At 36.0% G+C, this 26,629-nt stretch overlaps 1 protein-coding gene and 1 non-coding gene across 6 annotated transcripts in view; one reads left to right on the forward strand and one right to left on the reverse strand.

The window, feature by feature from the left end:
* Positions 1 to 26,629, reverse strand: part of Naaladl2 (N-acetylated alpha-linked acidic dipeptidase like 2) — a 1,189,792-nt gene that overhangs the window by 602,088 nt on the left and 561,075 nt on the right. The gene's annotated exons all lie outside the window — the stretch shown is intronic.
* On the forward strand, positions 20,757 to 20,880 carry LOC125352104. Its single transcript, XR_007211109.1, has one exon. It is a non-coding gene; the product is annotated as a small nucleolar RNA SNORA40 (small nucleolar RNA).

The following is a 26,629-nucleotide window of genomic DNA, read 5'->3' on the forward strand; positions in this document are numbered from 1 at the left end:
AACTTGCAAAAAATCATTAAATATTCCCAAATAAGTAGTTGGGATATATTTAGCTATACATGTTAAGAAGAGACTTCAGAAATAAAAATATAAGCTTATGATATTAATGTTTCATTTTTTTATTAACTGTGACATGTTTGATATCAGTCAGATATCAAACTAAACATGGGATTCAAGCCAGGGAAATTTATATGTAAACATACACTCAGAACGCAAAGTACTGTGTTCTAAGGATACAAATTAAATATTATGAAACATGCCAGGAGTTTCATTAATTCTGACTGATGGTAAATAAGAAGTTTGAGGAATATTTGCATTTATCCTCTTTGGAAGCATTAGTGGAACTTAGCTTGGGAAAGACTGTGGAAACATTCAAGTCAAAAGTACCTAAATTAGGTGTCCATGGGAGGGAATCTAGTGAGAAACCACTTTAAAGCGCAAAGGCACATTCAAGATTTATGATCTATTTTGTTGTTATTTTTAATAGATGTGAATTATGTAAGAAGCTAAGTTTTCATGAAAAAAGTTCTACTTCGTCATTAAGAAATTCTTAAAGCCTGCATTTTAATTTTTTTAACATTGTATCTATTAGTTTGCAGTACTTGGGGTTGAATTCAGCACCTCATGCTTCATAAACAAGTACTCTGTACTTAAGGCACACTTGCACTCCCTGTTGCTTTCAGTTGAATTTTCATGTAGGGCTCATTCTTGCCTCAGACAGCAATCCCGTGGGTTTAGGGTTATAGGTGTATACAACCATGCCTGTCTTTTTGATAGGCTATATTTTGGCAATGACAAGTACACATGGAAGAAGCAATCACAGTAGAGAGCATTAAGGCCATCTGCACCATTGGATTTTGTGACACATTGAATGAAACTCAGAGTTTCACACCTGTCTTTCAGCTTCTTCCCTCCACCCATAATTAGAAGGGTGATTGTTTTAATCACCACTGACAGAAGAAAAAAACTAAAATTCTGAAAAGTTTCCTGAACAAATTATAGAAAAAAAAGTAACTTTTCTGTTCTGTATTTTTATTTTCGGTGCACCATTTAAATTATACTCTCCTTTTTTCTTTTCATTTTGAGAAACAGTAGGATTGCCTAGATAAGAAAAGAGGAATTGATTAGCCTACTGAGAAAGGATCTCATTCTATTGGTTTAATGAAATGATGCCAATCATCATTGTCTGGCATAGTGTTGGAAACAATATTCGTTAGGTAAAACTGGGGTCATAATCTAATCTATTGTCAGGATAAACATTTCAAACAATTTAAGAGCATAGAATCATTTGAAATGAAGTATAATGAAACTAAGGTTAAGCAATAGTGCAACCAGTTACAAATAAATTGATGTGAGAGGATTTAGGAAAGACCAGAGAGCCTGTGGGGCCCTTAAAAAGCCAAAAGTGCTCAGTTAATGTTTTATAGCTCAGCTAGGGAAGCAGTGCTCTGAAAGTTCATCTTTATAGGAAACTGTACATTCTGTACTAGGTAGGTCAGAAGACCTACCTAGTGTTACATTTCCCAGTCCCCTGAAAACACCAGCACTGCTTTAGATGGACTGAGAGGGAAGGAGGTAATTTCACTACACTTATTATTAACAGACTATAATCTTAAAGAAGTAAGCCATGGCTATCCTGACCAAATAACAGGGAAAATATATAGAAAACGGAGAAATTGGGAAGAAAATATCAGGAATAAGAAAGAGGATACCTGTGACACTGGCCTATCCAGGTATGTATATGGAGTCCTTTTTGAATACCCATTTACTCATCATTCCATATACTTAATAAATACTAGTCAGATGCTTACAATAAGATTGCAACTATGTAAATAAGTATAGTTCCAATAGTGAATGAGTCCATGGTTCCTGCAATTGAGAACTGTTCCCAGATATGATAACGACACTTGCACATCCATGTTCATTGCCACACTATTCACAATAGCCAAGGTATGGAAACAGCCCAGATGCCCCACAATAGATTAGTGGGTCCAAAAAATGTGGTACCTACACAAAATGGAATTTTAAACAGCCATTAAAAAGAATAATTTCATTTGTAGGGAAATGGATGGAACTAGAACAAATCATGTTAAGTGAGGTAAGCCAAGCTCAAAGAGTCAAATAGCACATAGCACATGTTCTCTCTGATAAGCAGAAAGTAGATCTAAACAAATAATTTTAAATGAAGTAAGCCAAGCTCAGAGAGACAAATGGCACATATTCTCTGCAATATGCCGAAATTAAATCTAAAATCCATTGGGATATGATAAATGATACAGGATTCTAGAGACTCACACACAGTGAAACCAAAAGAGGATAATATTAGGAAAGAAACGCAAAGATCCAATGTCTAAATGCCTCTTCTTATCTATATAAAAAAGATACATACTGAAATGAACTCCAAGATATGGAAACAAGACCTCCTTTTCCTCTTTTTCTTTTATTTTTAGTATTTAGTTTTTGATGATTCTGTCTTCTTTACCATCAAGCATACAACTTTGGAACGGTTGTGGAGAAGGTACAGACCTAAACAGAGTAAAGGTGAAAAAGTGCCATGTAGCTCACTGGACACTGATGAAAGTGAACTACACACCTCCTGGATAGAGGTGGAAGGGAGGGACTGGGAGAGAATGACTGGAGAGAAGACACTGTTTGAAGAAAATGTACTAATTACCTGACCCATGTGATTGTAATCACTCTGTATATCAGTTCTATAATATCAATAAAGTAAACTGATTTTAAAAGTTTTTGGCATATTGATTGTAAAGATGACATTGCAACCTAGCTCATATGACAATTTAAAAAGATGGTATCCAGTAGCATATTCTCCCTTCAAAGCTACCTGATGGGAGGTGTAAGGAAAATAAAGATAAAAATAAAGACTTGCCCAAAGAAGCCATTGTATAAAATTTTATTCCAGAAAATAAATTCCTTTAAGAAAGGAAGAAAAAGCAGAAGATATCAGTAAGAACAAAAAGTCATCAGAAGATATAATATGCACATTTATTTACTTACGATAAAATGTAAAAAACATTTCAAAGAATGTAAGAATCAACAGAAAGCACTCAATACTCAGAGGAAAGGGGATGCTTCTAAGCTCTTTTAAAGATAAATTGTGGGAGGAGGAGCCTTATATACTTAAATTACCTTACTGGTACATTAATTAACAGCAAATAAAATACACAAAGCCAGAGAAGAAATAACCTTGCTGGTTAGCAGGTATCGTGTTTATGAAAAGTTGCAAAACCAGGGAAAACACAATGGTAAGTGAAAGGGACTTGAATCTCAGTCGCATATCTTTGCATATATGCAAAAAAAATGGATGGAAGATGGATGGATGGATAGATAGATAGAAAGATAGAAATATCAAGAAATATTAATTTTGAGATCACTAATGTGAGCTGGGGTGTACAAACTAGTTCATATTTCTAATATTTTATAACTTAAGTGTTATGAGCAATAAGATCACTTTAATTTTCTGTAAATTAAATTACAGCTGGGTGCTAGTAGCTCAAACCTGTAATCCTGACTACTCAAAAGGCTGATATCTCTTATTCACAGTTCAAAACTAGCTAAGATAGGAAAGTCTCTCAGACTTGCATGTCCAGTCAAGTTCCAATGAAGCCTAAAGCAGAGCTGTGGCTCAAGTGGTAGAGAGAGACCAGGTCAAGGCCCAGAGTTCAAGCTTCAGAATAGGCAAAAAAAAAAAAAAAATAGAAAAAAGAAATTATGTATTGAATAAATTGAGTTTAAATAGATTTTGTTAATCCAGGCACCGGTGGTTCCCACCTATAGTCATAGCTATTCAGGAAGTTGAGATTTGAGGATTGCAGTTCAAAGCCAGCCCAGGCAGAAAAGTCCCCATAAGAACTCTTACCTCCAATTAACTACTCAAAAACCAGAAGTGGGGCTATGGCTCAAAATGTTAGAGCACTGACCTTGATTAAAAGAGCTAAAGGACAGCACGCAGGCCCTGAGTTTAAGATCTAAAATTTTCAATAAATAAATAAACATTATATATACATATGTATATAAATATATAAAAATTGTATAGATGTTGTTAAGAATATCAGGCAATGGATGTCAAATGATAGAAACTTAAAAAAAATCAATTTTGAGTGGTAAAACAGATTTTGTATTAGGCTTTCAATTAAATATTTTCAAAGAAAAGGCAATGAACAAGGCTGTCACTTAATGGCCAAACCCTTGTTCAAAATGATTTTTATTTTGAATTTCCTAATCAAATAAAATACATTTATTTTTTTAAGAATTATTTTGCTAAAGGATTAAATGTTCTTCGCTGTGGAGCCTCATAAAGAACAAAATCCCTGATTTACATTTATATTTAATGTGAGAGTGAGCTGAGGATATTCAGCAAGAGTTATACGTAACAGTTCTAGAAAGCAAAGAAACAAGATGTTGAGGATGGAACCTGCTTTTTCTACCTTCAGACATGTCTACAGTTCAACTTGTCTCCTGCTAGATGAAGCATAAACCCCGAGAGAAAAGCCTACATTCACGCTTGGAACTATTTCTCTTCGATGTCATTTAGCTGAGGTATTGATGAAAGCTCTGTGTACTGGGCTGGAAGGCATCTTGGTTTTACCTTCTGAGTTATAAAACCATATTAGGATGTCCTGCTGGCCAATACAATCCCATGTTCAAAGACAAAACAACTGTCTAACACTGAACATGATGTTTCACTTGAAACTATTGGTTGAAACACTCCCTATAAGACTAGCCTTACAACAATACATCAAGTAATTATTTCAACTTTGAGCTTCTGACAAATCAGTCTGCCCAATATTGACATCTGAATACAAGCTAATCGCTAAGCTCACTGTACTTATTATACATAAAACATGATGGCAATCTTATGAGCATTCCTAGAGTTTGGTGATGCAAATGTGTTCCCATTCATTTGAAATATCTCAGAAGCATTTAAATCCTGAGTTCAAGCCCTATGAGTGCCATTAAAACAACAAACAACAATAAAAACCTCAGAAAAATTCTCTTCTAGTTGATCATCGGTCCCAATTTTCATCACTGTTGAGAGTCTCTCATCTTCAGATTTCTTAATCGTAACAATTCTTTTGTTTTTAATATTTTACTATCCTTAGCTATACAAAGGGCTTTCAATTCAGCATTTTACTCTATGAGTACAGTGCATTTTTGTTTATCTGGTAAGTATTTATATTTTCTATATTTAAAGAAGTATGTAAATGTTAATGTACAGTAGGGTTTGAACTCACCATGTCACATTATAGGCACAATGCATCTAGGTTAATTTCTTTTTTAGTTTTTTAATTGTTTTATAAAGGTGATACACAGAGGGGTTATAGGTACATAAATCTAGTAATGAGTACATTTCTTTTGGGACAATGTCAAACTCTCCCTCATTCTCTCCCAGCTTTTCCCTCCAATACTTACCCATAAATGTAGCTCATTTTCAGTAGTGTCTAGTGAGTATCACTTCTGCAATTGTTCACTCTTTCTCCATTTATTTCTGTGCCCTCCCCTTATCCTCCCAAAGACAGATCAATGGTCCAACAACACAAAATGAAACAAGAACAGCGAAGAAAAAAATCTTGTTTTCCAGTGCAATGCATTTTGATCAATGTTACCCATTCCATTTTTCTCTCTCTTAGTCTCAATCCCACTCATCTCCTCATGTCACCTGGTTCAATTTTTACATATTTGCACTGATTATTGTGACTATACTCCCCATACTTCCCCTCTATTTGTGTCCACTCACCTTTGATCTCCTTCCTTCCTGACAACACATGTTTCACCTTCCTGGCATTCATGTTTTAATACGCCAGTATAAACTGCCATTCTCATTTTCACATAAGGAGCCCATAAGCAACTGTATACAAAACCTTTAGTCTTTTTATAAGAGTTTCAATCCCTCACTGACTCATAAACACATTTATCACTTTGTTTTACACTAGGAAATATTTACTTGTTTCCCTCAAACAGTATAATCATCTTGGGAAAAGAAAATTTGAATATCAATTATTTTATCCTCAGTATCTATGTATTTATTATAATTTGGGGATGACATAAGTAAAATTGAATTAAATTTCAATGATAAATGACTTCATTTAGATATGTGATTTCATTTGGATAGATTATTTCATTTTTAGTATTCCATGCATATGTGAGTCCTGTAAAAAGAATTCAGCAAATGAGCTTTTTCACCCTTTAAAACAGGATCTAAGGGTCACAAAGAATTTTCTTTAAAAAATAAAACAATATAAACCCATAAAATTTCTCAAGGAACAACCTTATGAAAACAAAGAAAAAACAGACTACCTCTGTACTCTCCATTTTTTTTCAAGATCCTTATTTCTTCAACTTGTGAATATTAAGGTACTAAACATCTCCAATTTTGAGTCCTTTTATTCCAAATGTTTAAGGCTCTTACCTTATTCCTAAATTTTAATCTGGAGTCCACAATTTTCTCCTAAACTCTGGAAAGTAATATACAACTTCCTATTTGAAGTCTCAACATGGAATTGCAGCAAGGAGATAAAGATGAAAACATTCCGAGCTCTTGAAAATGAAAGTTTCCTACAAACATGGTTTTTCCAGTGTTTTCTTTTTTTACTGACTCAACTTAGGGGCATACATCCTTTCAGTTGATCAGGTCAAAATTTTGGTGCTTCTATTTGTTATTGCTAAAATATGGAACCAACTCAGATGCCCCTCACTAGACACGTGGATCAGGAAAATGTGGTACATATATATGAATTCTATGTCTCTATCAGAAAGAACAACACTGCCCTATTCGTAAGGAAATGGAGGATTTGGGGGAAAAAAATCATGCTTAGTGAAGTGAGCCAGATCCAAAGAAACATGGACTCTATGGTTTCTCTCACTGGGAATAAGTAGTATATGTTAGTCATAGCAGAAGACCACAATAGTCCAATAGCTGTGCCTGTATGAACACATGATACTAGGTGAAATGAACTCCAGATTATGGAAACAAGTGGTATAATATTGTTTTAAGTATTTTCAACATGCCATATGAAACAGTACCTTTTTTTTTTCTCTCTCATATTCTCTCATAGCAGATTTTACCCCTGCTATCACTGTATCTGATCTTAGAAAACTGGATACTGTATATAACTGTATTAGAACTAGGGAAGGGAAAGGGAATACCAAAATTGAGAGACAAAGGATAAAAAGACAAACCATTCCAAAAGCAATCATTACAAAACAATTTGGTGTAAACAAGTGTACAACTCATGGGGAAGACAGGGAATCGGGGAGGGGGAGGGGATGGAAAAATGAGGGAGTAGGTAGCAAGTTGGATAAGAAATGTACTCAACTGTCTTACATACAAAACTGTAACCCCTCTGTACCTCACTTTGACAATAAAGTAAGAAAAAAATTGGTTTTTGAAGGTCATGAACACCTCATTCATTCCCTAATTTCAAGCACTGGCAAGTCTTACACTAGAGTGTAAGCACTAAAAAACTCGAGGAGTTATTTTGCTCTCTTCCCTCCCTTGAACAATGCCAGATACATAGTGGATTCTCCAAAGTCTATTTTGTTGAAACACACACACACACACACACACACACACACACACACACACACACACGAAGAGGAAGTATTATTTGAATCCTTGTTAGTTATTCTGCAAATGAACTATCAACACTGATATACACCATGATGGTCCTTGCTGCATTAACTTTGCATATTTACATCAGAAAATTTTAAATAGACTTGGAGATGATAGTAGGGTGGACAAAGAGACAGAACAGGCCAAGAAGAAGCAGAAATCAAAGTTTCATCCAACTCAAACATTAAGTGTATCATACAACATATTGTTTATATGACAGTTTCATTGTTTATATGACTGATTTAACAATGGCTTTCAAAATTTTAAATTACTTGCCCAGATTAACACAGCTCAGAAGAAAATAAAACTTTATTATTAAATGATTGTATATTCATAATTTTAGGATTATTTCAGAATTAAACGGTAGATAAGGAACTTAACAACTTGAACTGTACAAGATTTTGGAAGAATATATATGAAAAATTGTACTTGTATATTCTACAAATGTATAGCTAATATTGTCCTAATTTATCAATTGAAACATAGTTATAATGTTGTGACTTTAAGAAAAGAACCTCATCTAATCTGAATCACAAATTTCTCTTCATGAAGTCAAGAATTCATTATATAAACCACAACATTAAGAAAAGGAAAGGAAAGGGTACACTGAAGCAGGGGTAGAATGTTGGAGTGGTGAAACTGATTAAGATCCATTCTATTCATGAACTTCTTTGTTAAGTGACATCTTTGTACAACTACTGAGAGATGATAAAAGGTAAAAATAAATACAAATAAATGCACCTCCATAAAACTTATTCTAAGTGCAACTCTGTCTTAAATGAGGCAGAGCTCAAAAAGATCTTCTCATTTGGAATGTTTAAAGAAGTATCACATCTTTAATTCTGCAGCCTTGCACTGATGTTAATATGACAGGTATCTATAATTTTGAAAGTCCCTTAAGGCATGTGGAGAATTTAGTTCATGGATTTGTTGGAATTATTTCTAGGTTCTCCTGTTTGGGGGTGTGAGAGGGGTGGTGAAGTGAGCAACAGCTCAAAACTATGATTCATCTCAGTTTGAGTTTCTGTCAAATACTTGCAGGGGAAAAAAAATGAGTAATCACCTACTAAAATTGGCAGCAGATGCCGTAAGCAAAATTTTATTCAACCTGTGAACTCTGGTTCCAATGAAAAAAATCATTTAATTAAAAGTCCTAGTTTTAAAATGATAGCATATAAAAAATAACATCTGTTTCTAAAATATGAGGCAGTAAGTTTAAGCTCAATATTTTAATGAAGTTCTTTGCAGCAACCTTCTTCAACACTTTTATTTGTACCTACCAACGAACAAGAACATATAGGATATATGTATATATGTTTGTGTGTGTGTATATTTTTCTTTCACATGAGCAAATATATATAATAACTGTACTAATAACTAAGAAAGGATTGGCATTTTACCCACACATTTAACATTTTAATCTCTTAAGTGCCTTTAGTTTGTCATGAATGTTATGATAAGTCACATGAAATGGGGATTCATATTTTCCCTTTTGTTTTCTAAATAAATTCTTATTCATTATCCTATGCATTTATATGTGAAAAGAAAAGCCTCTAAGCCAAGAAATAACAGAAAGTAATAACAAATCAAAGCCCACTTAGATTAAATATCAGTTATAAACTTTCCTAAGACCCACAAGGTATCAACATAAAGATTTTTCATCAAGTACTTTTGGAGATTTTGCCCACAGTACTTAAGCAGGCAAAGTAGTGTAGATGGGAATAGGATAAAGGAGAGCTACAATGTGAAACAGAAGAGATGAGAAGGAGTGGGGAGGGCTGTCCACTCTGAATCTTTATGGGGACCATAGTCTCTCTTGTTGGACTGAAAGCAGAACTAATTCCCAAGTACCTATTATTCCATTATTTCAACAGATAATACATCCAGCAGAATAGTCATGTTCTCCTTCAGAAAAATACCCTAGAGTTAACACTTTCACATCTCTCATCAATACATCTGTTACCTAACATACTTCCATGAGCTTATGTGTTCTCTCTTTACAACAAGGGCATCATAGGTAGAAGAGAACAAAGCATTTGACAAGGGACTGACAAATCAATAGTACACCTGTAGTCTGCTCCAGGATTCATTTAACCAAACTCTTGTTCTACATACTCTACCTTTAAACATGTATTCTTTGCCACATGCATATATAAAACATAATTCATAAAATGGTGGCTTAAAGATTCAAAACAATCTTAAGAGGGTAGTATTCTTTTATACCTTGATGGCTTAAATTTTGGTGATATTGGACTTTAAAAAGACTATTTTTTGTCAGTACATATGCATTTTATTTCATTTATTTTTTCCTGGATAATTATTTATTTATTGTCAAAGTGATGTACAGAGGGGTTACAGTTTTGTACATAAAGCAGTGGGTACGTGTCTTGTTCATTTTTTTAATTTTTAAAAAGTTATTTTTATTGTAAAGGTGACATACAGAGGAGTTATAATTACGTAAGTGAAGTAATGAGTACATTTCTTGTTGAAAATTGTTACCCACTTCCTCATTTTTCTCTTGCTTTTCCTCCCTCAACCCAGTCCAGCCCCCAAGTTATAGAGTTCTTTTCCAACCTAGTGTCTTATGAGTGTTACTTTTGCTTGGTTCACCCTTTGTCCTTTGTCATACAATTTTGTCGTCCCCCTTTTCTTCCCCAAATCAGATAGGCATATATACAAGACAAAGTGTACCAGAATCAACTACAGTGACAATATGGGAATAAAACAAAGGAGAATAAAAACAAGAAAAATTTAAGCCTCATTTTATCTAAAAAGTGAGGTTAACTAATTCCTAAGGTTTCCTCTTTTTATAAAGTAAATTTTATTTTATGTTTGCTACAAATAAAATCTTAAACTGAATGATATCATAAGAGACAGTTGCAAATAATGTTATAAATTACCAACATATGAATAAATCATTACTTTAATAAACAAACCCCACTGATTTGGAAGACATACTTTGGATAGAAACCCAAAGAAATGGGTTCCAGGAAGGGTTGCCTAACATCAATGATTTATACTGTTGGTATAAATATAATGAACACACTAATCACTTCCTTTCTACTTTTGATAGTCAATATTTGAAACTATCAAATTTGAAATTAACAATATTTCCCATTCATGATTAATATGATTATATACACAGAACTGTTGTAAGTTATTCAAATGAGAAAAGGTAATGACATGTAATATATATTTATATTATTATATACATATACTCTATTATCATTACATATATAAATAGCATATGCCTAATATTATGTTATATATGATTTGTGCAACATATATTTATAAAATATAGTATATGTATATAATATGTGCATGCAATATGATATATGTAATTTATTACACATATATGTTATATCATATAATTAATATTATATATACGTATATGTTAGTTATTAGTTCTAAGTTTTCTTAGGAACTTAGCACTTGCCACCATTACCATTGTTAACAATAACTGTTACATTTATTTTATAGATAATATGTGAGAAATTGAAATATGCAAAACTTAAGTGAGATTCATTATGAAATGAATTGATTAAATATGTAATTAAGACAGGAACTTGTTACATAGCCCAGGGTGGCCTGAAGTTCAGACTGGCCCTTGAACTAATTATTTTTAATTACTTTTTAAATTATTTGTCTATTTATATTTATTTTCAGATAACTTACTAGAGAATTATTGTGTACACTGGCTGGTTTGATGTTTCCTTCAGTGTGTATGTTCTTATATTCCTGAATTCATGTCTATCCATGGGTGGATTAGTCAGCATAGCTCCCATAAGGAAAGACTTTCATCTGCAAATGAGCCTAAGCATGCTTACTGGCCTGTGCTCTGTTCTAACTCTAGGCAATGGGCAGTCTCCATCAACTGTGCTCAATGGCAATGAGGTGGCCCTGGTGGTCTAGGCTACAGGACTTGGTGGCAGCAGTGATGGTCCTTAGATGTGAGAGGGCTTTAGGTGTCTTTTTGTTCTTGTTTTCCTGAACAGTCTGATTTGAGGGGCTCTGTTACACTGCACAGGTAGCTTCAGTGACACTGGAATCCAGGTTGCAGGTGCTCAAAGTGTTGTAATGGCTTGGTGTGGTCTCCAGGTCATTAGAAATTCTCATGGTATCTGGGCTGTAAGATCAGTATTCACATTCAGTGTCTTCACCATAGAACACCCACCATGCCAGGGTCTATGCCTATGTAGCACATTTTAGCAGCTCCGGGCTATGGGACAGTGTTGTGAATGTAACTGACCTTGGAGGGGGAGAGCAGAGATAGATAGTATCAACACGGCCTTGAGAGAAATGGTCTTTCAAGGCTCTGATTTTGGTAAGAAGAAAAGGTACAATTACAGTCCCAGAGCTAACAAGGCACAGTCATAGCTCAGTCCCTGTAAGATAAAGCACTGTGAAGGACTAAGTCTTGGTCTTGGGCTGTTGGGAACTGACAACAGCATAGGATCTCTGGGATCAGATGTGGCAAAATCAAGGACCCAGGAACAGGAGCACTATACTCTGTCTTGAGCCCCAGGGGACCTGAGTAATGCAGCTACTTCATTGGGAGATAAGATTGTGTCATCCCTTTGTTCTCTGAGTGGAAGGATTAGGATTTATATAATTCCAGGGAGATGAGGATGCTAGAACTGTTGGGTCTGGAAGGCTTTTGTTACCATGAGGTCCAGGGTGTCATAAGAGTATGGGCTCAGATGTAATTATCTGAATTAACAGATCCTCAAAAGGCAGCTCAGGCACTGGGGATGTGACTGCTCAGGTGATCCAAGATTCTAGATATCTGGAGGATGGAGAAATGTGTCAGCCCAGGTGTCAGGTAAGGCTACTCCATTCTGATCCATAAAAATATATTAATTTTCAGAAGACATTGCTGGGATTGTGTGCCTGTAATTCCAGCCACATGGGAGGAGGAAGTAAGCAGGATGTAGTCCAAGACTAGGTATGGGTAAAAATGAGACCTTAACTGGAAAATAACTAAAGAGAAAAGGGTGGGCTCAGAGATTAAAGCACCTGACTGGCAAGTATGAGGTCCTGAGCTCAAATTACCTACATAAAAGAAGGAAAAGAAAAAAGGATAGAAAGAAGAGAAGGACAGAGGGAGGGAGGGGGAAACAGGAAAAGGAAAAGTTAAGAAAGTATTGGCTGCCTCCCATATTATGTGCAAGTCACACTCTAATACTGATAAGGATTTGCGAAGCCAATCAAATGAAGTCAACATAGTGTTTACCCTCCAAATTTGTGTCTTAGAGCCCTGAATATTATTCTCTTATCAAAGGTTGAACATCATCATTTGCATTACCTCTGCCAGGTGTTATAGGTTAAAAATGCCTACCAGGAGGCTTTCTAGTAAAATTAATGACAATGGGAGTTCCTGACCAAGTCACCTAGAGATATTGAAGAATATAAACAGTGATGTATAGAAGGTTAAGCTGTTGACCTAGACTCCTGCAGTTCAGACTATTGCATTAACCCATACTGGCTAAAATTATCCAAATGCCCTCAGATCACAAGAAAAAAATGTACATTCACCAAGGAAAATATTTTAAAGAAATAATGAGTTAGCACTGACAAGGAAGCATGTGAGAGCAAAGCACTTAGCACTTATACCTAATATTAGGCATTTGTTTATTTCCTGTAGGATGACTCTTCTTTACAGTCTCCTCAGTTCTACTTATTGCTCAGCATGGACTTGACATTGACATGTAATGGGATGAAGTCACTTTTTTTGTTTGTTTTTCTGAAGGGAGCATGCCTGTTCTTAGATAGATCAGTGTCTCTTGTCCTCATGGGACAGCCAAAAGCCATACCTGGATTGATTATTTATTGTAGCTGGATATACTTTATCCAAAAAATTCAATCAGTAAAAAATTTTTGTGCTACTATGTTATTGAAATGATAAAGAGCACATGAAAAACTTATTTGCTAACAATTTGTTCTACAATCCACATTATAGTAATCTTAATGGGAAACAGAATAAAAGATATAAAATGGGCCCTCAAACTCAAGACTTGCAGTATTGAGGGATATAAATTAAAATGTATAAAATAAACAAATGTAAAGCAATAGGCATGACAAGCAATAGCCAATTCTGAGTTTGCATACTGTATTGCCAATAATTCTAATATAGTAAAAACTGTTATTAGATTATTTGTATCTGTGATTATTTCCACCCCTACTCATTTCTGCAGGATAGTCAAAAGGACAGTAACTATCAAAAGATTTCTTGTGAAATGAGAAGATTGAATGCATGCATGAATGAATGAATGAATGATTTCACAGACAACTGTCAGTTAAGTGAGAAAAATAGCCTCTAAATAAGAAATAATTCAACCATAAAGAGCACTGACATTTGCAGCTTCCAAAATATCTACTGGAAAATTAGCATGCTGGGTGTTGTCCCAACACTTGACAAAAATGTAGGTGGACCTGAGTTTGAAACCCCAGTACCACCACTACCAAAAAAAAAAAGAACCAAGAAGAACAACAAAATATCACATCATCTCTTTAAGTCATCTAGCTTTGTGACCTAGCACTTTATTTATTGCAAAACTCAAAAGGTTGAACCTAAAATAATAGATTAGATAAGTATTAAAAGAAACCTTGGACTGGGAATGTGGCTTAGTGGTAGAGTGTTTGCCTAGCATTCATGAAGCCCTGTGTAGCATGCATGAAGCCCTGGATTTGATTCCTCAGTACTACATAAACAGAAAAAGCAGGAAGTGGTGATGTGGCTCAAGTAGTAAAGTGTTAGCCTTGAGTACAGAAAGGTGCAGGAACAGAGCCCAGACCCTGAGTTCAAGCCTCAGGCAAGACTAGCAGAAAAAAAAAAAAAAAAAAGAAAAGAAAATCCTATTGTGATTTGGTTTTCCTCAGGGAAAACTGTTTTCCTCTTGTAGGGAACAAACAAACATTACCAGTACACTAGGCTTTTCCTGTTCTGATTGCTAGAGAAGGCAAAGTTTGGATACTCTTTTAATTAGTTTAACGAATTTAATATTCTATGCTTATAATAGTCTACCTGACTTGGAAGAAAGGTAGGAAAGCAAGACAGTCCAATAGGGATGCTTTGTGTCCCTAGAATAAGCAAAAGGTCAGTACATTTTGTCCAAAAGTCTTTAGTGTTTGATGTCAAAATATAGAGATAGTAAAGAAAAAAAAATACCCTGTAACTAACAAAGAAGTGGTTGAACACTTTACATACTAGTATATTCTAAGTAAAAAAAAAATGTAAAATGACAATGAATGTTTATAATCCTGATTTTTAACATGACCCATAGTGATTTAAACAAAGGGGATATTTGAATTCTCTTGTTTTTGAATTAGCTAAATGGTCATTAATTTGAAGTGAAAGGACTGTGATGGTGTAGCATTGTATTCACGTTTCTGACCATCATTCTTGGCAGTTGCTGTTCCCCCAAGGCCTCCAGGGACACAGTCATCTTTCCTCAACTTTTCCACAAATATCTTGTCCCATATCCTGGAGAAAAGAATGCCAAAACGAAGAGCATCGACCTTGCTGGCTTTTGCATTCAGTGTTCTAATAGCTCATGATGCCTGCCTGCTTTGTCTAATCACATTCTGCAATGCTATGTCCAGTCTTGAGTTATGTCTATCCAATGAATTCTGTAAAAGCAAAAGACCTAGGATTCAGGGATTTTCAAGTCTACCAATGTATGGAGAACCCCAGAGGGGAGCACACCTGCTAACATCCTGGTAACACCGTTCCTTCCTCCATGCTTCATCCTAAGCATCTCTTGGTCTGGGGAAAGATATTTCCTCTGACTAATGACAGCCATCAGGGCACTTGGTGTCCGTGTGTGTGCAGGTGCATGAGTCAGTCCTGGGACTTGAACTCAGGCCCTGGGCACTAGCCCTGAGCTGTTTTACTCAAGCCAAATGCTCTTCCACTTGAATCATAGCACCACTTTCGGCTTTTCTGCTGGTTAACTGAAGGTAAGACTCTCACAGACTTAAAAAAAAAAAAAACAAAAAAACTGGGCTAGCTTCTAACCCAGATCCTCAGGTCTCAGCCTCCTGAGTTGCTATGATTATGGGTATGAGCAAGTTTAATTGAACTTAAAGAGGAAGCAGAACCTGATTAATACCTGATATAAGCAGATCCCCCCCAAGCATAGGTAAAACGACTTATGAATGAATTCTAAAAGACAAGCAGTCTTAGAGACTAATCCCCGATTTGAGGGTTTGACATTAACTTAGGCACACTATCAGAATTGACTTGTATTTGAGGTCGAGATGGTGTTGTCGGCTTAAAGAGAACTGCTTGTTTGCTAGGTTGAGTGGGGAAATCTCCCCTCCTGTAAGAATAAAGAAAAATGCTTCAGACAGTATATTCTTCTATGCAATTGTGAGGAAAGTATAGCACATCAGAAGAAAACAATGGTTAGTCTTGATCAACTCCTAGATCATTGAGTGACAGCAAGGTCAAAGATGTTGCAAAATAGGGATAATAAATCTCTTTGGACAGAAAATGAGTCATTGCCAAGATTACTTCATACTGAAGACCGACATGAAAATTAAAGTAATTGTCATCATTTTTTTCTCTACATTCTTCTTTTCATCATTTGCTGTCGGGAGCCAAGGTAGCAGCTAAGCTCATCCTGACCTCTGGCTGTGCCGATGTCGCCAGACATCGGGAGCCAAAACCTGCAGCTAGGTTCGTTATCACCTCTGGCTGTGCTGTTACCACCAGGATATGCTAAAGGCAAGGACATTTGTTCACAGCCACTGTCCGGAATTGCTTTGCTATGTCCCCACCTTGCTATGTCCGCTGGAGTAGATTCCTATGTTAATCAACCTTGTCCTGTGTTTACTGTAATCAAATGTTGTAAACTTCAAAGCCTCTTTGTGTTCTGGAATTTTAACAACCCTATGCTATTCCCTGGTTCCAAAACTGCATATAAGCTGGAAGTTAAGAATAAACTGTTGCTGCAGTCTTGAGGTTCAACCTCACGGCTGCAGACCTCCCGTACCCCATCTTTGTCTCTTGTCTTTTTTCTCTTGCCTTATTTTTCCTTTTCCGTATCCCTGCCGCCCCTCAGTCAGGATTTCTGTTCCCCTGCCAGCTGGCCCGGCAGGATTTGCAACATACATCACTCAAATGGTCAAATATTTAAACTCATGCCTTACTGAATTATGCCATTCAATATGGAAGGGTGATACTTCCAGCTGTTAAATAATGAGGTTGAAAAAACTACAAGAAGGAATAAGGTAAGAGAATTGGATCACTTCCCCCAAGTTTTGTTCTGAAATGCCTATTAGCGTTAAAATATTTTTTTAATTTCTACTAAAAGTAATGTACATTGAAAGCTCAATTTTTAAGAGATGATTGAGATAAGGTAAAACATTAGCAATTAAGGGCTAAGTTTTACTGTGTATTTATAAAGAAATATTGTATTCTTTCATTTACTTAAATTGTGAGTTTTTTAAATGAATTTTGTCATAATATTAACCTAAAAGTAAAGGATTAGCTATGCAAAGTCATACTCTTCTCCCCTCCCCCTGCCCCCATCAAAGGTCTCCACTATCCAGTATCTACCTGTGGGCTACAGTGCTTGCCTACCATGCTAAAGACCCTGGGTTCAGTCTAAAATTTTATGGTTTTACATAATGTACATAATTACACGAAGTGGCGCTGTGGCTCAAGTTGTAGAGCATTACTCTTGAGCTGAAGAGCTCAGGACAGCACCTAGGCCCAGAATTCAAGCCCCACGACAACAACAACAACAAAAGAGCATAACTTCATTAGGTGCCTATGTTGCTTTGTTTTTTCTACCCAATATACTAATCTGTACTATGTGTCTGTATTGTTTCATACGTTTCAGAACATTATGTGATGGATATATATATATATATATGTATATATATATGTATGTGTTAGAGATAAGTGCATCCCTCTGCAACTAAGATTTTTTTCAAATTCACGTTGAAATAAGTTTTTATTATTTTTTTTATTATTTCATAGGTTCTCATTCTGCCCTGTATCAACGCATCTTCAAAGAGGGTCACCTTACAGGAAATAATTATGCTTTAGAAACAAATCAGAGTCAAAAAGAGCAAATATTTTTCAAATCTCTCCTCTGTAAAATGCTTAAGAGGCAAAAGGAACAAGAGTCCTAAACAACTAGGTGTCACTGGCTCATTGCTATAATCTTTGCAATTTGGGAAGTTAAGAACTGGATACTCTTTCTCAGCCCATGGTTGGGCTTTGTGGCACACTCTTGTCATCCCAAGCTACATGGGAGGCCAAGACTGGGAGGATTATTGTTCCAGGGTAACACATGCAGAGAAGTCTGTGAGACTCAATCCCCACAGATTGAAACCAGTCAGAATGTTTCATGCCTGTGATCCCAGTGATGATGGACGGCCTAGACTAGGAAGAGTGGGGTTCAGGCAAGGCCTGGTCTAGAAGTAAGACACAGTGCTAAAAAAAAATAACAAACAAAAGACCAAAGGTATGGATCCATGGTATTACAGCAGCCTAACAAGAATAAGGCCCTGAGTCCAAACTCCTGTATTACTGGGGAAAAAAATTATAAGTCTTAAAGCCAGTGCCTTCTTTCAATTAGCAGTTGGCTAATCCCCCTACAAAAATTTATTTATAAGCACTGGAATAGGCAAGTTGCTATAATTACTGCACTCAGACTTCCTAACTTCCTGTACATATTCCTTTTAGTGGCAACATCTCAGACAAGATCGGGCACGTTCAGGGTAGTATGGCCGTAGACAGTGGCAACATCTCAGTAATACTAGGACTTCAGGAAAAAAAAAAAAACAGATAAAAAATGAAAATTACTCAGCTAAAATATAAACTTAATTATACCCAATACACAACACTATGAGAAGCTGAAATAGAATGTCAACAATTAAGTTCAATGAAATTAGATAATTATCTGTGGATTTAACTAATTATGACTTTCCTCTCCATCCCTTAGTAACAACTGTTCAATCCGCACATTAAGCCTTGCCTATATTAAAAAAAGGAGAATAATTTATGAGTCTCTACAAACGAAAAGAATGGGAAGAGTTAGTCTATTTTCACACAAACTCCATGTGTGAGGTGGCTTAGATCATACCATAAGAAATGATGTACAAAGGAAACAACTGGCAGAGTGACAAAGTTTCCATCCTAACAAAATAGAGAAAGATCAGTTAGCATGGTCCAAGAGACTCTTTCCTTTTTGCTTGCTGGCTTGCTTGTTTGTTAGTATAGTAGTTTGAAATCAGGCTCATGTTTGCTTAGCTGGTGTTCTACTACTTGAACTGACCACCAGTCCTGCTTTTCACTTGTTATTTTAGAAATGGAGTTTGTAGAGTTCTTTTTTTTTTCTTTTTCTGGACTGCCTTTGGATCACCATGCTCTGGATCTCAGCCTCCTGTGTAGCTGAGATTACAATTGTGAACCCAGGGAAGATATTGCTAAGGCATTGGCTTGTGGGGACTAACGATGAAACTGGATGATCAGAGAAAATGGGAATATAGTGCAGAGGCAGAAACCCCAGGAACAGTGTAAATGTGATATTTTACATTGATACATTTTACATTATACATTAACACAAAGAAAGATAAAATCCATATGACCATCTTATGAGAGACAAAAATGCATTAGATAAAATACAAAATTTGCAAAAAACACACTCAGCACAATACATATTATATACTAGGCTCTCAGACCAACTGAAAAGTTTGCTATTTTGCTGTCAACATTGAAGAACTGGAAACGTTTTTGTTTGTATACATTAATTGTAGTTTTATCTGGATAGTCACCTACAGACATGTTATGTATAGACATATTATGTATTCCCTCTTTCGTATCCCTCCTTATTTTTAAGCAATTTTGTCAGATTTCATTGTTGTATATTCATATATGTATATGAAGTGCTATAATCACAAATAGCAAAAGTAAAAGGTTGAAAGGGTTTCTTCTGCATTATCAATTAGAGTATGAATGTATACTCTTACTATTTTATTCAGTACAGAAGTGGAAGTCCTTGTCATAACTTGTCCAGAGAAAGAAACCATCTGCCTTTAAGTAGACAAAAAGGTAAAATTATTTCAATTTATGAGTAGCTTATCCTTGTGTGCAAAAATGCTAAATTTCTATCAAAACACTCTTACAACTAGAAAGTTAGAACATACAAAATCAACACATAACTGTAAGTGATATGCTTATGTAATAACTACTGACCACCTTAAATAAAATCAAGAAAACAATTCCAACCACATGAGCTATGAAAATAAAATACTTATCAGTGGAAATATCCAAGTTGTAGAAAATCTGCACATTAAAATCCACAAAACATTGGGTGAAAAAACAGAGGAAGAGAGAAAAAAATGGAAATATAGTTCATATTTATGGACTTGAAGAACTAATTTTCCTAAAATGCATATACTACCTATTTAATCCGATTTGCAATTGAAATGCAAACTCTACCAAAGTTCAACAATTGTATATTCTACAATATTTCAATGATGAAATGGAAAATGTCTTAAATTTTCATATGGAATTGCAAAAGACAACATGTAGCCAAGGAAATCTTCAGCAAAAAGAATAAAGCCAAGGGGCTGGGGATATAGCCTAGTGGCAAGAGTGCCTGCCTCGGATACACGAGGCCCTAGGTTCGATTCCCCAGCACCACATATACAGAAAACGGCCAGAAGCGGCGCTGTGGCTCAAGTGGCGGAGTGGTAGCCTTGAGCAGGAAGAGGCCAGGGACAGTGCTCAGGCCCTGAGTCCAAGGCCCAGGACTGGCCAAAAAAAAAAAAAAAAAAAGAATAAAGCCAAGATTCTAACACTAACTGGAGTGAAATTATATCACAAAATTTTATAGCAATAAAACAGATACACTAACCAATAGAACAGAATTATATAAATGAACATTTACCTTAATGAACTGTTTACAAATACACCAAGAACACGCATTAAAAAAGAACAGGTCTCTCCCATAAATGATATTGGAAAGACTATATCCACCTGGTAAGTGGGAGAGATCAAATTACTTTGTCTCTATTTGTCTAAGTTATTACAAGACTTAAAAATAAAGCCTTATGAGTACGAGTGTGTGTGTGTGTGTGTGTGTGTGTGTGTGTGTGTGTGTGTGTGTGTATCTGTGTCTTTGTTTAGTTTGTAACCAGGCCTTACAGACAGGTACAAACAGTAAATCCATTTTTGCGACCCAGAACTCATTGTTGAATATAAGAATTTGGTACATGTACTAAGGGATATGATTCCTACAACAGTTGGCAATGTGGGGTTTGTTAACTGACACAAGTTGGCTCTAGGAATAAAGTTGATGTAAAAGCTAAAAAAAAGAGGGGCTGGGAATATGGCCTAGTAATAGAGTTCTTTCCTTGCATTCATGAAGCCTTGGGTTCAATTCCTCAGCAGTGGTAGAGTACTAGCCTTGAGCAAAAAAGCCAAAGACAGTGCTCAGGCCCTGAGTTCAAGGCCCAGGACTGGCAAAAAAAAAAAAAAATAGAAAGCATTAGAGAATAAATTCTAGCCATTTCATTTTTTCTCCCTAACAGAAAACTTACCTTATAGATCTTTTATATTGCTTACTAAATAATTTAAAATATATGGTAGGCTATCAGACCAACAGAAAATGTTTCTTATTTTGCTGTTAACATTGAAGAGTTGGAAGCTTTTTGACTTGTAGATATTAATTGTAGTTTTATCTGGATATTTTTGTACAGGCACATGATGTATTCCGTCTTTTATATCCTTTCTTGTTTTTTAAACAATTTTGTCAGATTCCATTGTTGTATTTTCATGCATGCACATGAAGTGCTACAATCATATGTAGAAACTCCACTTAAGCATCTCTTTTTGCCTCTACTCCCTTGATAGTTCTCTCCCCCAAGTTCTCTGAAAGCTTAATGTTATCTGACACAACACCAAATATTTTGTAAATGCATGAAAATTAAAGGTAATTAAAGCTAAATCACCATCTGATTTCTAGTAGTTGTAAAAAGTTATTTTCATGGTGGGGGTCAGGCATGGTATTGTACATCTGAAATTTAAGGGCTCAGGAGGCTGAGTCACAAGGATTGCTAGTTGAGGCCAGCCTCCTTTCCAAAGCAAGACCCAGCCTCAAGAGTAAAACTAAAAATTGTGGGTCAAGTATATTAATTATTGTATCCATATTATCATCAAAACCTAATCCCAGTGAATTAAGAAAGGTGAAGGAAACAGTTTAGCCGGCATTAACTATTAAGTTGGATCAGATACTGAAGGCTTTAAAAAAATATAGCCTGGTCCTTAAATATTTGAACTTCTGTAGTGAAGATTGAACTCAGGGCCACATGTGTGACTCTACTACTGGAGCTATCTCCTCAGTCCTTTTGTTTTTCTTTCTTTTGTTTTTGATATAAGTTCTTACTCTTACCTTTGCCTAAGCCAGCGTTTGTGGAAAAATCCATCTATTCGATCAAAATACGTTGCTTCCTTTTGAAATTTTGTGAGAATTCTGTTTCTTAAAAGTTCCTGCTTTGACTGACAGGCTCTGTGGCACAATGGATAGCAAATTGGACTTGAAGAATGATTGGATAAATGAGAGTCAATCAAACTTAAATATTTCTTTAAGTAAAGGACATAGCTAACAATCAAAACAGAAAGCCCATAGAATGGGAGATTTTTAACAGCTATGCATCAGACAAGGGCCTAATATCCATTTGAAGCTGAAAAAATAAACTCTCAATAGCCCAAAATAAACCCTCAAAGAAACACAACCCAGTTAAGAAATGGGCTAATAGCTTAGAGAGACTTCTCAGAAGACCCAATACACACATGAAGAAATGCTCAATATTGCTAGCCATAAAGGAAGTGCAAAACAAAACAACACTGAGATTCAACCTCACTCCAGGTAAAAAAAGGTACAATGTCAAGCGAACTAACAATAACAAATGCTGACCTGGATGTGACCAAAAGGGAACTCTATTACTTTGTTGGGGGGAATTAAAGCTTGTTCATGGATGCTGAAGGTGGTATGGAGTTTCCTCAAAATGAAACAAATCCATAGAGCTTTCTTATGACCCAGCAATCCCACTTCTGGGCATTTACAACCAAAGGGTCACAAACAAGGCCAAACTAAAGCTACTAGCACAACCATGTTCACAACAGATTTATTTACCATAGCTAAAATATGGAACCAACCCAGATGTCCTTCAGTAGATGAATGGATCAAGAAATTATGGTAGATGTACACAATGGAATTCTATGTTTCTATCAAAAAGGATGGCATAGCCTCATTCATAAGAAAATGGAAAGACTTTGAAAAGAATCATTGTAAGTGGAGTGAGTCAGACCCAAAGAAACATAAAATCTATGGTCTCCCTTATTGGTAATAATGAATACATGTCTAGGATAGTCCTAGCAGATGATCATAATAGCTCAATAGCTACATACATATATGATTATATGACACTAAGAGAAATGACCTCAAAATATGTAAGCAAGTGGCTTATCATTGAGGTTATTTTCAATGTACTATGTGAAATTACTTCTTTATTTCCTCTGTTCATCTTCCCTATGATTTAGCCCCTGTTGCCACTGCATTTGATTCTGGAACCCTGGGTATTTTATATATGACTGTCTGGATTAGAGAAGGGAAGGGAACGGGAACATTAAAACAGTGAGAAAAGCATAAAAGGCAAAGCAATGCAACAGCAATACTTATAAGATAATATGATGTAAACTGACTGTACAACTGTCGAGGGGGGATGGAGGAAAGAGGGAAAGTATGAGAAAAATGAGGGAGGGGTATCAAGTTTGACAAGAAATGTACTCACTACCTAATGTATATAAATATAACCGTTTCTGTACTTCAACTTGACAATACAAAATAAATTAAAGTTAAGAACTGATTTTTTATTGTTGCTATTGTTAACATACTATATGAAATTATCTTTTTTTCCTTTCATTCTTCTCCCCTATGATTTAGCCCCTGTTGTCACTGTATTTGATTTTGGCATCCTGAGTATTGTATGTACGCTTATCTGAATTAGAGAAGGGGAAGGATCATCAAAACAGTGACACAAAGGAGAAAGGGTGAACCAATGCAACAGTTATACTCACAAGTGAATATGTGGGAAATTACTGATACAACCTGGGGGGATGAGTAGTTGGGGAAGGGAAGGTGAGAAAAATGAGGGAAGTGGTAATAAGTTTGATAAGAAATATACTCCCTACCTTATGCATGTAACCGTAACCCCTCGGTACATCACCTTGTGAATAAAATTAAAAATTTAAAAAGTGGTATAGTGCTAGCGTTGAACACAAACAGGCTCAGGGACAGCACCCAGGCCCTGAGTTCAAGCCCCACAATGCACACATACACACACACACACACACACATACACACACACAAACATACACACACAGAGCACCTCAAAAAAAATTAGACATAAAACTTCCCTATGACCCAGAAATTCCACTCGTGATCATTTATCCAAGAGAACACAATGAAGGCCTCCATATAGCCACCACCACAACCATTTTTATTGAAGTACTATTTTTCATAGCCAAGATAGGGAGTCAGCCCAGATGACACTCAATGACTAGATCAAGAAAATTATATACACAATAGCATTTTTCTCATCAGTCAGTAACAAACAGTACAAGAAATGTATCCAATGCCTAACGCATGAAACTGTAACCTCTCTGTACATCAGTTTTATAATAAAAACTTATAAAAAAAAAAGAAGAAGGATTTTTGTAATATTGGCAGGGAAATGGAAAGAATTACATTAAGTGGAGGAAGCCATACCAAGAGAAACATAGGCTGCATGGTTTCCCTCATCAGTGGTGGCTAGAATGTGCCTATAAATCCATGAGTAAACAGGATAGTAAGCAAGCGGTCAAAAATGAATGAACTGAAGTGTAATGGACTCTATGGAGAGCAGAAATAGTATAATTCTTTTAAAAACCTAAGTCAAAGTCCAACAAAATAAGTACCAGGAAACGGGTACTTTGTAAAAGGGTAAGGTGGGGCCAAAGGGAGCGGGTAGAAGAATGAAATGGCGAATCTGAGAGAATGCACGTAAGAATTCATTGTATAAACCTCACAATGGGGAAATATAAGGGAAGGAGGGTGTCAAAGGGTGGATCCAGATGTTGAAGTGGTGACATAGATACAACGTATGATTCGCATAAACTGCTTTATTGCATGGGAAAAAATTCAATATATAACCTAAAATTAAGATAAGTAAGTGCAGGGGTAGGTTGGGAGGGGTGAATGAGAATGTTGAAAGGCATGATATTGATCAAGATGCACTGTATTCAGAAACTTCTTCGTTGAATGGCAGCTCCTTTGTAAAACTATTTAAAGAAAATAAAAAAAATACATATTTTTTAAGTCCTGTTTTCTTCTGGTGGCTAGGTTGGCTATTGCTGATAATCTTACTCTGCTAAGACAAAATCACCCCCCCCCAAAAAAAAAAGTAGCAGTGGGTGTGAGTAATTAGGCACATCTCAGATTGTTCAAGAATAAAGCACAGAATTTGTGAATAACTAAGACTTACTATTATGTCAAAGACTTTTAATGGTCACTTTACAGAAATACAACCTAATCTCTTCAGACTAGCTAATTTCAAGCAGATTGAGAACCTGAGCTTGGCCAGTTTCAACTGAGGGCTGAGCTTGCTACATTAGGGATAAGTAGGGAGCAGGCTGCCTGCTCTGTGTGCTTGCCTGCCACTGGTGTGCAGAGATTAAATTTTGCCTTGCTGAAACAATTCTTCATTTTCAGATCTTCAGTTGTCATTCTGGTGGTTCTAAAAGAGCAAATCTGTGGCATCTGAAAACTCATAACTGCCCTGCCTCTTCCTACTGGCTGGAATTACTGCAGGTATGTGTCACTATGTCTGGATTAAGTACCTATCACTCTCTCTGTGTGTGTGTGTGTGTGTGTGTGTGTGTGTGTGTGTGTGTGTGTGTGTTCTACTGGTAGTAATGGGTATTTGAACTCTGAGCATCAGGTATTTTAAGCAGGTGCAATACAATTGAGCCACACCTCAAGCCCTTCTTTTCACTGGTAGGGCCTCTCTTCCCACTATGAACCACTAAGACTCAATCCAAGCATCCAATTTCCCTTCATGGAAAAGCAGCCTTGTGGACTTTTGTACTTGGGCCAGCCTGCACCACACTCCTCATCTGAGCTTCTCATGTAGTTTCAGGTGAAAAGTAAATGCTACTGCATCCAGCTAAGTTGAGAAAAAGTCTCATGAAACACAGGAACAGTGGGATAAAGGGTGAAAGAATTCAGCAGTGATACTCACTAGAGATACTCACTAGACTTTATGTTAAAAATGAACTTTACAACTTGGGGGAGGAAGAAGCAGAAAAACTGGGTGAAAATGAGGGAAGGGGTGACCCTATTAAAATGAATTGCACTCATTACCTGATTTGTGTAAATGTAACCCTTTTGTCCATCATCTTTACAATAAAAATTTTTTAAAAAAGAGAAAATTAACATTTCTAGAGTCAATATCATCTTCCCTGAGTGCTGGTTCTGCTACTTACTAGCCACCACTATAAAGCATGTGATTTAGCTTGCTTTTCTTGGGTTTTATGTGTTGTGTATAGCTTATGGGGAGCTCTAAGAATCAAAGAAGATGAATAAATAAACCCTTGACACATCCAAATAGTACTGACATTTTAAAATTAAAATACCAGGGACTATTTGTAAAACTTTTGAAACATAGCTGCAAAACCTTGTTTTTTTCTCTTTGGTTCCATGTGATATTCTCATTTTTTAGTTTTTTCTCTCTTCCCCAGCTCTGAATTTCCATTCCTGCTTAGTGTCTCTCCGCTGCTTTTTGCATCTTGCCCGTGAGGAATCCCTTGTCATTTTCTGTACCACCAGTTTGGAAATATCCTAGAGTGTATCATTATATAGGTTCAACCAGAGTTTCATGATAGCTATTTTTTTGGATGAAGGCTATTGCATTGATTTGTTGCATGGTGCATAGGAACAG

This window comes from Perognathus longimembris, chromosome 5 (assembly GCF_023159225.1).
Source record: "Perognathus longimembris pacificus isolate PPM17 chromosome 5, ASM2315922v1, whole genome shotgun sequence".
Classification (NCBI taxonomy): domain Eukaryota; kingdom Metazoa; phylum Chordata; class Mammalia; order Rodentia; family Heteromyidae; genus Perognathus; species Perognathus longimembris.